The sequence below is a fragment of the Trachypithecus francoisi genome, unplaced genomic scaffold (assembly GCF_009764315.1).
Source record: "Trachypithecus francoisi isolate TF-2019V2 unplaced genomic scaffold, Tfra_2.0 Lachesis_group0, whole genome shotgun sequence".
NCBI lineage: Eukaryota > Metazoa > Chordata > Mammalia > Primates > Cercopithecidae > Trachypithecus > Trachypithecus francoisi.
The window spans coordinates 5,412,756-5,428,347 of NW_022681453.1; the positions used below are offsets into that span (position 1 = coordinate 5,412,756).

Genomic DNA, 15,592 nt, shown 5'->3' on the forward strand with positions numbered 1-15,592 from the left:
ATATCTGAAAAAAGTAAGCAATGCAAAGGCTTAGATTTTAATAAACCAAGTTAATGAATTTAAATAGTTAACACCCCTCCCAATTTGATTAGGATATAAATTGAGGTCTAAGTAAAAATGGTAATTATCCTAACGACTCCATTGAACGTTAATTATTTATCATTACAGATACTAATGACCCAAAAAAAGGAAACCATTACATACCATTAACATGCCCTTTCCTCCCCCAGTTATTGAAAAAGATGGAAAGAATATACCAGTAGGCCCGACTAAAAAAGTATATTCTTTGAAAAGACTTCTAGAGCTCAGTACAGTGTTAATTGATGTCATTTAATCTCCAGGTATTTAAGATATAAAAATCTAAACTATCTTTCACAGACATGATTTACTTATTTTGAGAAGCCACCCAAAACATTAAACAAAAAAGAAAGCTGTTTATCAGCTGTATTTTCTTAAAAGGTTCATCAAGATTTTGGCAGTTTCTATTATTGAGATAAAGTCATTTCTCCCACTCCCACCACAGGCAGAGCTCAGTAAATGGTTATTTCATTACTCCCTATCATGTAGCTAAACACACATATATATTACATATGACTTTTGATGATAGCTTTTAAAAATTTTGAGCTCCCCTCTTGCCTTTTTAATTGATGAGATCCTTATTTGATTCATGAATCAATCATCTTTGAGGCATGTTTTTGTTTATAGCCACACATTTTATGTATGTATGTATGTATTTATTTATTTACTTATTTTTGAGACAGGGTCTCCCTTTGTCACTCAAACTGGAGCGCAGTGGCGTGATCTCAGCTCACCATAACCTCTGCCTCCTGGGTTCAAGCGATTCTCCTGCCTCAGCCTCCCAAGTAGCTGGGATAACAGGCATGCGGCACTACCGCCAGCTAATTTTTGTATTTTTAGTAGAGATGGGGTTTCACCACGTTGGCCAGGCTGGTCTCAAAATTCCTGACCTCAAATGATCCACCTGCCTCGGCCTCCCAAAGTGCTGGGATTACAGGTGTGAGCCACCACACCTGGCCCCACACATTTTTTTTTTTTTTTTTTTTTTTTTTGAGACGGAGTCTCGCTCTGTCGCCCAAGCTGGAGTGCAGTGGCTGGATCTCAGCTCACTGCAAGCTCCGCCTCCCGGGTTCACACCTTTCTCCTGCCTCAGCCTCCCGAGTAGCTGGGACTACAGGCGCCCGCCACCTCGCCCAGCTAGTTTTTTGTACTTTTTAGTAGAGACGGGGTTTCACTGTGTCAGCCAGGATGGTCTCGATCTCCTGACCTTGTGATCCGCCCGCCTCGGCCTCCCAAAGTGCTGGGATTACAGGCTTGAGCCACCGTGCCCGGCCTACACATTTTAAATTAATATTCTTCCTTGCCCTTGACTTTGAGCTTAGACCCATGATTTGCTTTGGCCAATGAAATGTTGGCAGAAGTGACATTTAGCAGAGGACTTAAATTTGCTTAGGAAGTTGAGCTTGTTTTCCTTTTGTCTAAGAAAAACCTGTTTTGAGTAGCGGCTGATCCAAGGAGGATGAAAGAGACAAGAATAGAGTTGATCTCAACACCCAACTTGGAGACAAACCCAAGGAGCCCAGTAAAGATCAGAAGAGGCCCAGCCGACTCACAGATGTCTCTGTGAGCAATAAATACTTTTTGTGTGTGCCACTGAGTTTTGAAATGGTTTACTATGCAGCATTATTGTGGCAATAGCTGATTAATATAAAGACATTAGCACTAGAGGGTATTCAGGCTCTGAACTAGTCTTCCTGCTCTGCCAAGGGGAAAAAATAGTAAACCTAGTGAACAATAGTGAATAAGTGCAAGAACAACTGTTTGAAAGCAGAAGTAGTGTGAATTCCCAGTTCTAGCCATATAAGAGCAAGTTATTTGACCTCTGTAAGTCTGTTTCTTCATCTGTTAAATGAAAGTAACATACAGACTTAGAAAGTTAAGGTGATGCTGATAATCAAATAAAGTAACCTAGGATGATAACATAATTCCACAATTCCTAGCATAGAGTAGATGCTAAAAAAAAAACTTTAGCTTCAACTGTATTTTTCTTCTTGAAGTTAAGCTTTTTTTTTTAGAAAATTTCCAATACACCATCACAAAACGTTTACTACATGCAAATAAGTAACCCCACTTTTTTTAAGCTAAACTTCAAAGTAAACACCCATTAAAGTAGTTTTAGAGTAGTTATTTTTTATTTTTTATTTTTTTTTTTTTTTTTTGAGGCGGAGTCTCGCTCTGTCGCCCGGACTGGAGTGCAGTGGCCGGATCTCAGCTCACTGCAAGCTCCGCCTCCCAGGTTTACGCCATTCTCCTGCCTCAGCCTCCCGAGTAGCTGGGACTACAGGCGGCCGCCACCTCACCCGGCTAGTTTTTGTATTTCTTAGTAGAGACGGGGTTTCACTGTGTTAGCCAGGATGGTCTCGATCTCCTGACCTCGTGATCCGCCCGTCTCAGCCTCCCAAAGTGCTAGGATTACAGGCTTGAGCCACCGCGCCTGGCCTAGAGTAGTTATTTTTATATCAGAAAAGAGCCCTTCCCTTTTCCATGGATCTTACTAATCACTTTTCTCCTTCCTGGTATAAATCTTGAATTTTCATGACAATTTATTTTTCTACAGGAAAAACAGAATTCTGCTTGTTTAATAGGCACAATTCCCCTATCTTTTCCTTCCCATATTTCTCTACACGTATTCCACCCCTTCCTCAAAAAAGGTAGCAAACAGCTAAGACATCAATACATATTTTCTCCATTTTGGAAGAAAGGGGTAGATTCATCAAATAATACTTACAAAATTGGAGTTATTCAGAAGATGCACTGTACAAATTAAAACTTAGTGGCAGAAATGTATTATAAAATTTTTAATAAGTGAATAGCTTGGGGCATTGAAGATTTCTTTAAAAAACAGAGCCTTCAGGGAAGGTCAGAGACACAGACACAATCATTCATCTTAAAAGACTTCAGGGGATGTTTTAATAACTACCTGTGGCAGGATCTCTCTCATATTCATTATAAAATTCCCAAGGCAGATTTTGCTTTCTCATTCCTACTCACAAATATACAAAATGGAGATCCCATCAAATGCAGTGTGAGTAGATAACATTTAAATACCAGTTGTTTTATCAGTGCATTCATTACCACAGCTTGCAATAGAGAGATAAAAGCTTTATAAGACTGAAGCGATCGAACACTCACACACCCACACACACCCACACACGCACACCCAAACACATAGCATTAAGCAAAGTAACTGAAGCTATGTGATATTACTTTTAAATGCTTGAGCACAAACAAAATCATGACTGAAAAATGACTAGCTCATAAGTCAAATAATGGTCTCATCAGCAATTTTTTTTTTTAATAGAGGGGAGGCTCAAAATTTTTAAAGCCCTCATCAAAAAAAGTTAAAAGAACTATGGAGTGATGAAATAATCATTTAGTGAGCTCTATGGAAGCTTTTCTATTCAAAACACTCTCAAATGCAGTGGCTCTATTTCTACTCCCTTCTATCTACAAAATGTTATTTTCATTTGAGTTCTACTATTCTTCTCCCTGCAAAAACACCCAAAATGCACCCTAACTGGGTTTTCAGGGCTTGAATATGATACTGTCATTTGCCTTCTTTCTCTATGAAATGGGGAGAAATCATAACTCCCACAAAGTTATGCAAACAAAGGAGCAAACAAAAAATGCATGTGAAAGCATATTTTGCAAAGTGTAAAGGGCTATACTAATAACATTCCTATAATCATCTTACTGGTTTTCATATTCTTCTGACGACTCTTATTTCAAAAGTCCCTTTGGTGAACGGCCATCACATTCTGCTCTGGAATTCTCTAGGACACTTCCAATTTGTCTCAGTGGCTACTCCTCACTTTCATAGTTTTGCAGCACATCTCAACCACTTATCTAGAACTGGTAAATTGGTTGTGAAGTTTTATCTCATATGAATCCTTCCTTTGTATCACTCTAACTTAAGACAGTCAGTCTCTGAACGCTAGCTTCACATACTAGAATCTCAGGCCAGGCCAGCCAAACTAGATTGTTCCTTACTGAACAAGAGAGGGTCTCTAGGCAGTAGTTACTCCTCTATACTCAACATTCTTGGTGAAGAAATAAGAACAAAAAGTAGAAAAGACTTGAAAGGCTTTTGAGGCTATTTTTTTGTGAGGGAAAACATTATTTCATTTCTTTTTTTTTTTTCTTGAGACAGAGTCTCGCTCTGTTGCCAAGGCTGGAGTATAGTGGCATGATCATGGCTCACCGCAACCTCTACCTCCCAGGTTCAAGCAATTCTCCTGCCTCAGCCTCCCGAGTAGCTGGGATTACAGGCACAGGCCACCAGGCCTGGCAATTTTTGTATTTTTAGTGGAGATGGGGTTTCACCATGTTGGCCAGGCTGGTCTCAAACTCCTGACCTCAGGTGATCCACCTGCCTCAGCCTCCCAAAGTGCTGGGATTACAGGCATGAGCCACTATGCCCAGCCAACAGTCCTATTTCTAAAGAGACAAAAAATACTCTAAGGCTCTGAGAAATTCTCATCCATGTTTGTTTCTCATTTCCAGAGTTTTGCTACCCCACAGTGAAGGTGGGGAAAAAGACAATTTCTGGTAGACTACTCCAAGATAGAAAAAAATTGTGGTAGAAGAAATGCAGATAGTTCGCTGTCATAGATAAACTTGTTAGAAATGTTTAAAATAAATACCAAATAGAATATGATTTTTAAAAATATATAATCTCCCTCAGTATACACACAGTAATAGTTCCACAACTGCCAGTGCATGACCAAATCCGCACATACTCAAGTCCCACAGTCAGCCCTGACACATCTACATATACGAAGTCAGCCCTCCATATACTGTGTTTTCCATCCATGTTTGAAGAAAAACTGTTATAAGTGAACTCACATAGCTCAAACCCATGTTGTTCAAGAGTCAACTGTGTTTGAAGGCACAGCTGTAGATTTATGCACCAAGTATTAGTTAACTGCTACATGGAAAGCAAAAGTAAAATTACATATAGCACTTCATCAAGGTTCTGAATCTGTACATATTTCAAAACTCATTAATTGAACATACTATTCATAAATATTCTACAAATTAATATTTCTGGAAGCTTGTTTGAGCCTGTCAGAAAATAAGCTTTTGCCTTATTTTTGTGTAAACAGTAACAGTTAAAAAAAAAATCAGTAAAACCAAAGCGACAGTAATGCAAGAGGGATTGCCACTTGCTCTTTTTTTTTTTTTTTTTTTTGAGACGGAGTTTTGCTCTTGTTGCCCAGGGTGGGGTGCAATGGTGCAATCTCAGCTTGTCACAACCCCCACCTCCAGGGTTCAAGCGATTCTCCCACCTCAGCCTTCCAAGTAACTGGGATTACAGGCATGTGCCACCATCCCTGACTAATTTTGTATTTTTAGTAGAGATGGGGTTTCTCCATGTTGGTGAGGCTGGTCTCAAACTCCCGACCTCAGGTGATCCGCCCACCTCAGCCTCCCAAAGTGCTGGGATTACAGGCGTGAGCTACCATGCCCGGCCATCACTTGTTCTTAATTGTTCTTCAAGTAGTGGGAAAGACAATCTACAGAGCAGTTATGACCTTGCCAGGGTCATTCAGGGTCTCTGAACAGAAAGATCTATCCTGATCCAATCCAGTTCTCCCTCTGATAAGACTGATCAGAAGGCAGGGATTACTCTACAAACACCAAAGACATTAACTGTCATAATCCCAAACTCTGAATCATGATCTCAGAAGAGGGCTTCAGCCAGATATTCCTATGTTTCTCTTCAAAAATCCTAGTTCTACTCTCTTTGCTGTGAGTCCTCAATGCAGTTGTAAGACTCAGTTTCCTCATCAAGAAATAATAATTCTAAACCTATCCCACTGAATTGCTGTAAGGATTAAATAAAAAGAATACATGTTAAACATCCTATATCAATGCCTGGCACTTAGTATGTACTAGATTCATCATTGGCATGTATTGTTACTATTATTATTATAATTCAATGTTAATAAAGTTTTAGTTTATCCAGTATTTCTTCACTTTTACAACTCTGCTGGATTCCTCATAAAGTTGCAATAACAGAGAAAAGCCAGACATCTAACCCTTTTTAAAAGTGCTGTTTGCTAAATAAGGTACAGGCATATCTCTTTTTATTGTACTTTGCTTTATTGCACTTTGCAGATATTGTGACTTTTACAAATTGAAGGTTTGTGGCAACCCTGAGTCAAACAAGTCTATTGGTACCACTTTTCCAACAGCATGTGCTCACTTAGTGTCTCTGTGTCACATTTTGGTTAGTTTCAAAATACTTCAAACTTTTTCATTATTATTATATCTGTTATAGTGCTCTGTGATCAGTGATTTCTAATGTTACTACTATAATTATTTTCAGCTGCCAAGAACTGCATCCATATACAACAGTGAACTTAAACAGATGTGTGTGTTCTGAGTGTTCCCCCAACCAACTGTTCCCCAGTCTCTCTTTCTCTCCTTGGGCCTCCCTATTCTCTGGGACACAATGATACTGAAATTTAGGCCAATTAATAACCCTTCAATGGTCTCTAAGTGTTCAAGTGAAAAGAATAGTCATACATCTCTCACTTTAAATCAAAAGCTAGAAATGATTAAGCTTTGCAAGGAAGGCATATCATAACCCAAAAAAGACCAAGAGCGAGGCCTCTTGCACTGAAGAGTTAGCTAACTTATTAATGCAAAGGAAAAATTCTCAAAAAATATTAAAAGTGCTATTCCAGCGAACACATAAATGATAAGAAAATGAAATAGCCTTATTACGGACAGGAAGAAAATCGGAGTGAGCTGAATAGAAGATCAAACCAGCCATAATATTCCCTTGAGCCAAAGCCTAATCCCGAGCAAGGCCCTAATTCTCTTCAAATCTATAAAAGCTGAAAGAGGTGAGAGAGCTACAAAAGAAAAGTTTGAAGCTAGCAGAGGTTAGTTCATGAGGTTTAAGAAAAGAACTCACCTCCATAACATTAAAGTACAAAGTGAAGCAGTACATGCTGATATAGGACCTGCAGCAAATAATCCAGAAGATACAGCTAAGATAACTGATGAAGGTGGCTATGCTAAACAACAGATTTTCAATGCAGACAAAACAGCCTCTATAGGAAGAAGGTGCCATCTGGGTCTTATAGGTAGAGAGGAGAAGTCAATGCCTGGTTTCAAAGCTTCAAAGAACACGCAGACTCTTTTATTAGGAGTTAACACACCTGGTGACTTTAAAAGGAAGCCAATGCTCATTTCCCATTTTGAAAATCCTAGGGCTCTTAAGAATTCTGCTAAATCTACTCTGCTTGTGCTCTATAAATAAAACAACAAAGCCTAGATGATAGCATATAAGTTTACAACATGGTTTGCTGAACATTTTAAGCTCACTGTTGAGACCTACTACTCAGAAAAAATAATTCCTTTTAAAATAATGGCCAGGTGTGGTGGCTCATGCTTGTAATCTTAGCACTTTGGGAGGTCGAGGTGGGTGGATTGCTTGAGCTCAGTAGTTTGAGAGTAGCTTGAGCAACATGGTGAAACCCAATCGCTACAAAAAATACCAAAAAAAAAAAAAAAAAAAAAAAAAAAAAACTAGGCTTGATGGTGCATTCCTGTAGTCCCACCTACTTGAGAGGCTGAGGTGGGATCACTTCAGCCCGGGAGGTCGAGGCTGCAAGGAGCCGAGATCATGCCACTGCTCTCCAGCCTGGGTGACAAAGTGAGACCCTGTCTTAAAAATAAAATAAAATAAAATAAAATAAAATAAAATAAAAAGTTCACTGACAATGTATCTAGTCACCCAAGAGCTCTGATGGAGATGTACAAGGAGATTAATATTGTTTCCATGTCTGCTAACACCACATTCATTCTGTAGCCCCTGAATCAAGGAGTAATTTTGACTTTCAAGTGTTACTATTTAAGAAATACATTTTGTAAGGCTATAACTGCCATAGATAGTGATTTCTCCGATGAATCTGGGCAAAGTAAATTGAAAACCTTCCGGAAAAAATTCACCATTCTAGATGCCATTAAGAACATTCCTGATTCAAAGGAGGAAGTCAAAACAGCAAAATTAACAGGAGTATGAAAGAAGTTGACTCCAAGACCCTTATGTGTGACTGTGAGGAAGAAGACATCAGTGGAGGAAGTCACTGCAGGTGTGGTGGCAATAACAAAAAAAAAAAAAAGAAAAACAGAATTAGAAGTGTAGCCCGAAGATGTGACTGAATGGATTCAATTTCATGATCAAATGTGAACAAATGAAGAGTTGCTTCTTATGGATGAGAAAAAAAGTGGTTTCTTGAGATAGAATCCACTGCTGGTGAAGATGCTGTAAATACTGCTGAAATGACAGCAAAGGATTTAAATGTTACATAAACTTAGTTGATAAAGCAACAGTAGGGTTTGAGAAGACTGATTCTAATTTTGAAAGAAGTTCTGGCAGGGCGCAGTGGCTCATGCCTGTAATCCCAACACTGTGGAAGGCCGAGATTGGCAGATCACGAGGTCATGAGATCGAGACCATCCTGGCCAACATGGTGAAAACCTGTCTCTACTAAAAATACAAAAATTAGCTGGGCATGGTGGCATGTGCCTGTAGTCCCAGCTACTTGGGAGGCTTAGGAAGGAGAATCGCTTGAACCCAGGTGGCAGAGGTTGCAGTGAGCTGAGATCGCACCACTGCACTCCAGCCTAGGCAACAGAGCAAGACTCCCTCTCAAAAAAAAAGACAAAAAACAGAAAAAACTTCTATGATGGGTAAAATACTAGCCAATAGCATCATTTGCTACAGAGAAATCTTTCATTTAAAAAAGGGTCAATCAATGTAGCAAACTTTATTGCTGTCTTATTTCAAACTGCCACCGTCACCCTAACCTTCAGCAACCACCAGCATGATCAGTGGGCAGCCATCAACATCAAGGCAAGACCCTCACCAGCAAAAAGATTATGACTCACGAAAGGCTCAAATGATCATTAGCATTTTTAAGCAATAAGGTATTTTTAAATTAAGGTATGTACATTGTTTTCTAAACACAATGCTATTACATACTTAACAGACAACGGTATAGTGTAAACATAACTTCTATATGCACTGGAAAACAAAGAAATTCATATGACTTGCTTTACTGCAATATTCACTTTATTGTGGTGGTGTGGATACAAACCCGCAATACCTCTGAGGTACAGCTGTCCAGTCAAGGATTCAGGTTGTTTTAAATTTGGAGTTTTGTTGGTGAAATAGCTAGAGAAGAATGGAAAGCTATATTTTCACATTTTGCATACATGTATCCCAGTCTCATAATTATCCTGGGATTTCTCATCATATAAATTTACTCTACCTAAGATCACATACCACCTGAGCAACAGACAAAAGAGAAGTTTTATACACCAATAACAATCAAGACTCTCAAAAACATGCTCCTCAATTAAAAAAGACAATCTTGGTTCACAAACTTTATAGTATAGGTACAACACAAAGAACATAATTATGCTAGAGGTATTCGGCTTTCCTTAAACATCACACCTATTCAGACGCTGGTCAAACTCAATTTTTCTTAGATTGCAAGATTCAATAAGATCAAAGACCAACGGGGCATGACTACCAAGTAACTCTACCATCTATTTATTCTTAATACAGTGCTTTCTGAAATCATGTCCTCTAGCTTTCTGGCAACCTCAAGAAAACTCCTAAAATCACTCAAGTGACAGCATTACCCAGCAACACAATACCATGCCGCATGGTCATTCTTTAGTTACATCAGAAACATTGTGGCTAGCAAGAGAGAGTTTCCCTGATGCTTTATTTAAGAATGAAAAATTTAATCCCAGCACTTAGGGAGGCCGAGATGGGCGGATCACGAGGTCAGGAGATCGAGACCATCCTGGCTAACACGGTGAAACCCCGTCTCTACTAAAAAAAAAATACAAAAAATTAGCCGGGCGAGATGGCGGGCGCCTGTAGTCCCAGCTACTCGGGAGGCTGAGGCAGGAGAATGGCGTGAACCCGGGAGGCGGAGCTTGCAGTGAGCTGAGATCCGGCCACTGCACTCCAGCCTGGGCGACAGAGCGAGACTTCGTCTCAAAAAAAAAAAAAAACAAAAAAAAAAAAAAACAAAAAAAAAGAATGAAAAATTTTTAAATAGTTCAAGAAAAGAAGCAGAAAATAACCAATAAATAGAGCGGTGAGAATTGCCTCTATTGGCAACTCTAGAAGAAGAGAATTCCATACCCATCCTCGAGTGTCTCCAAAGAGAAAGAGCTGCAGATCACTTTGATGGTTAAGGGAATCTCTAGAAGACGCACTTAAGTAACTGACACAACATTTAAGCTACACAATTAGTAGCAAATAAGCAAATGTGACTGAGAATTTGCTCAGTCGATACAAATACAGAAGGTATAGGGAAGAAGTCGCTTTAAAAAGGAAAGAAAGGGTTGCCAAGAGGTAGGCTGTCTGGAAAATTTCACCTGTTTCCTCAGAACTTTACTATACCCGAGAAATTTACAGAGCAGTTAGTTCCTAGCTACATATAGGGCCCACTTAGGCATCTTTACATTTATTATTCTAAACTTTCGAAGTGTTAGGGTTATTAGATCTACTAAGATCATAATTAAAAGATGTCCTATAAAATAGCTTTTAAACCTAAGATAAAACATTTACAATAATCAAATACAACAGAAGCCACATATTCATTCAAATGTGAAATCAGTTAAAACTAAAACTCATATTATTAAACATAAAACTACAAGACTACAGGATCAATTTTAATTCACATCTCATTTACTTCTGGGAAGAAGAAATATATTCAGAAGATAATATGTACTCACATGTATCTCACTTTAGGCAACAGACACAAACTGGAAACACTGAGTAATCAAACATTTATACACCAAATTAACTCCTACACAAATTCCGAGATGAATTCCAAGAGCATACTGATGGGAAAAACAATATCAACTTTATTGGTACAGCTTTTACTATTTGCAAAATACTTTCACAAAATATAATTTGATCTTTACATCAATTCTGTGAAAAAGACAGAGGAGATATTTAATTCCAGACACTTGCTGAACACTTACTAAGTGCCAGCCATGAGCTAGCCACTAGTGATACTACTGGAATGACTAACATCCTCCTTGGCCCAGGAAAGAAGGACATGGAACGTTCAGTGCTAAAACAAAGTCCCTGGCAAGCCAAGATGGTTGGTCACCCTAGCAAAAATTAATATGGCATAGACACTGTCCTCAAGGAGCTCACTATTTAATATTATGATTCCCTAAAACTGAAGTTCAGCTAAGTTCATTTATTTACCTAAGGTCAAACAGCTAATAAGAGAAACAGAGCCCAGAGAAAGCAGGTCTTCCAACTCCTACTTTATACTCTTGTCTCCTATATTATTCAATGTCTGGAAAAGAAAAAAAACCAACATTTTGCCCATAAGATATGATTTTTAATTTTTATAAGTACAGAAAATTAAAGACACGTATACACTAGACAGAAATTTAATACCCCAAGCCACAATCAAAGGCTCTAACTTATCTACCACACTTAAAAAGAACCTAACAAGTTTCATTTTACTCTACAATATTAAACATATGTTACATAGTTAAATCATAATGCCAAGGACTTCTGTGATGTTTCTTACACTATCCTAGTATATTTTAATTAACATTCATTCATTGAGTAATACTTGTACAGTATTTACTGACTACATATAATGACACTGTGCCCTCCCAGAACTTTTCTCATGCTTAAAAGGGTAGCATTTACATATCATAAGCATAATCATGTTCATATACGTCTTCTCACTAGATTCTATGCTTCCTAAAAATACTGGTTCTGCATTCACACCGTGTAACACAGGACCTACCACCTAGTTAGCATTTATTTGATCAGGTTCAGGACATATGTACCCGGGCAGGACACATTCCCCCAAAATATTTTAAGCTGAAGATATCTGGGAAAAACAAAGAAGCTGGAAGGGCAGTCTCTGTTCTCTTCTTCCCTTTCTCCCCTGAAGTATGTCATGCACACTACAAAAGCTTTTCTGACCTACTCAGGAAAAAAGTCGCAAGATCCCCATTGAAGAGGTGCCCTCCATATCCCCAAAAGAAAGAAACATCCTAATCTTTGAAGACACAAAGTCACAGAGCAGAATCTGAACAAACAGGCCTTGCTAAATTCCCCCCAGTTGACTAACATTAGATCACACATTTTCATCCAATCATGCTTCTTCACGATTATCCACTTCCTCATCAAGCCCAGCATAAAATATACACAGATTTACCCCTTTTTTCATGTCTTCATTTCCTTATGAAGGCTCCTGTGTCACTTTATTTATTATAGTAAATAAATCTGTATGCTTCTCTCTTGTTAATCTGTCTTTTATTATAAGGGCCTCCACCATGCACCTAGCAATGGGTGGGAAAAAGATATTTTTTCTCCCCTACACAATCAAAGGATAAATATAAGGTACATGGGCAATATCAAGTAAAACACTCATAAGGAATATATAATTTAGTTAGAGATGTACATACATAAACTCACTGAAGTAATGGCAAATATGACTGGTATAGGTTATGAAGTTACCAGGAATTTAAATTCCTGGACTGAAAATTTAGGGTTTAAAAAAAGTCCTTTACCACAGATAATTTGAGAAGCACTGCTAGACTACATAAACAGAATTAGTATGATTCCCTACATAGCCAGATTATAATATGAGAATTTATCCTACTGTTCAACTAAAAATATACTTCTAAAACGTACACTTTTGAATTTGGAAAAAAAATTTGAACAAGCCAACAATGTAGTAGGAAACTGGGATACCGTTCAGGAAATAGTTTTTAAATTTGTTTTTAGAGGCTGATTATTGTATATGATTTAACCACATGGAAAAATAATCTATTTTCTGTTTTCTTCTAGGCTACAAAGAAATGAAAACTGCTACTTTGAGGTCAAAGATAAATTTAAAGTTAGGTTTTTTGAAAAATAAAAAAAAAAGAAAATTTATTAAAGATATGGAACACAGATTTTCCGAAGTATGACAATGGCTTAAATGTGGATATAGGTAAATGCAAAAACATGAGTTGATGGTCAGAAAATGCGTACCAAAACATCAACAGTGAGCTGTAACTGCACCATTGCATTCGAGCCTGGGTGACAGAGCAAGACCCTGTCTCACACATGGAAAAAAATAATAATGGCATTGTGTGATATAAGAAAATTTCCTTTTGGTGGGAAGAGATTTAAAGTGAAGTCCTTATTTGTAAAATAACACAGTGTCCCATTTGGCTTTGAAATACTTCAGCCAAAAAAAAAAAAAAAAAAGGCAGAAAAGCAGAAGGAAAAGGAAGAAGATGGAGAGGAAGAGGGAGGTAGTAGGACTATCAGCAGCAGCAGCAGCAGCAGCAGCCATGAGGAAAATCTTGGTAACTGTTCAATCTAGGTACGGTGTATATATTGTTCTCCTTCTCTTGAGTATGTTTGAAATTTTCTTAATAAAAAAGCCAATCTACTTAGCTAGAAATATTTCTATTTCTGAAAGAAATGAAGATGTTTATTCTACTTAAAACTTTACCCTTACAATTTAAAAATAAAATCTATGTATTTGATGTCCTTTGACGGACTTTACAAAGCACCAGTAAAGGGAAACGCTAAAAAGTACTTTTAAAAAGAATACCAGGAAACAATATAGAGGATGTTCAAAGTGTAACAACACCAATTCAGTCATATTTTTAGCTTTTTCTACAGCCAATAATAATAAAAGCCAACATAGTAGCAGACATGTACCATTAATGATTACTAGAGCCTTTGGCATTGCCTATATGAAGTTTAATTCCCCAAAGTTGTCAATTATAGCTTGGTAATATCCTCTTGGTTGGATATTGCTTGAAGATATAGAAGGCTTTTCTACCAGCTTCCTTCCTGCTTTTTTAACCATAACTCAGGGTTTGTTTTTTGTTTTTGTTTTTCATTTCCTCTCAGAGTTCAGAGATCATGACTGCTAAAAAATTTGGAGAATACTATGTTAGTAACATAACAATCACTATTGCCTAAAAAAAATTTTATAAGCTATTGATTTATTGATAGACATGAACCTAGTCATATACAATCCTTGATTTCTAAGAATTTAAACAATTGAGTAAAAAATGAATTCCAAAATACTTTTCATTTAAAAAAAAAAGTAATGTCCCTACTATTTAACTTTGATACACATATTCTTGAAGTGGCATTAAAAGAACCACACCATGCTATCTCCTGGGGGAAAACAAATACTTAAGGTGGGATATTCAATCTATTACTTTTTCAGATAGCACCATTCCCTTCAATCTTTTCTTTAAAAGTCGAAAGGCCATCTCTGATCAGTGATTTTAAAGCCTGGATGAATCCCTTTCAAAGATTTTATCTCACAACCTAAAAGTATATTATTAATATTTTTCTGAAGGATCCCTCCAAGATTTCAAACAATCAACCAGGATTTTAGAAATTAACATCCTGGGAATCAGTGTTAGACTTGAACTGGTCTAGCATATCCCTGACGATGCACACAACTCTTCTTCTGGAGGTAGAGATAATCAAACAAAGGTTAGACTTTCAAAAAGCCTCCTTAACAAAGGTCTCAAGTAGATTACTTTTTAAAATACCTGTATTGGAAATGTAGAAGTCAATCATTCATTCAATCTACTGAATCTACTATTAAGATTTACTGAAATTCAATATTAGGTACCACCATGCTAGGATCGGATGATACAAAATTAGTAAGACTTGATCGCTGTCTTAAGGGAAGCTTAAGACAAGTGAGGGAGAGTGAGGCGCTTGAAAAACTGGCATTGTCTTCATTCCTCCAAATCTCATTGTTGAAATATAATCCCCAGTGTTGGAAGTGGGGCCTGGTGGGAGGTGTTTGGGTCATTGGGGTGGATCCCTCATGAAGAGCATGGTGCTGTCCTCAAGACAGTGAGTTATATGGAGATCTGATTTGTTTAAAAGGGTGTGGCACTTTTCCCACTCTCTCTTGCTTCCACTCTCACCATGTGATGTGCTGGCTCCCCCTTCGCCTTTCACCATGATTGTAAACTTCCTGAGGCCCTCACCAGAAGCAGTTGTTGGCACTCTGCATCATATCTACCCTGCAGAACTGTGAGCCAACTAAACTAAACCTCTTTTCTCTACACTACTCAGTCTCAGGTATTCCTTTTTAAGTGATGCAAGAATGGACTAACCATTGGTACGAAAAATAAACTACTCCAAAAGTACACCACAATGAACCATTCCAAGATGGCTACAGGATCAACCCACTTAATATTTTTATAAGTTATCTAGAACAAGAAACAATACTGAAATGTTCTAATATGAAGATGACGAGAAATGTCAGTACTAACAAAGATCAACAGTTAGAAAAACTAGGGAGATATATACAAAGAAATAAAAATCTACAACGAAGGTAAGCATAATATAATAGATTTAATGGATAATAAAATTTTCAAATTATGAGGATTAAGTTCTTATAAATCCACATGGTAGGAGAAATCTTAGATAAGGAACTCATAACCTAATTTTTTAATG

At 37.6% G+C, this 15,592-nt stretch overlaps 1 protein-coding gene across 1 annotated transcript in view; it reads right to left on the minus strand.

Moving 5' to 3' along the window:
- The window catches only part of RSRC1 (arginine and serine rich coiled-coil 1), a 438,117-nt gene that overhangs the window by 391,330 nt on the left and 31,195 nt on the right, over positions 1-15,592 (minus strand). The gene's annotated exons all lie outside the window — the stretch shown is intronic.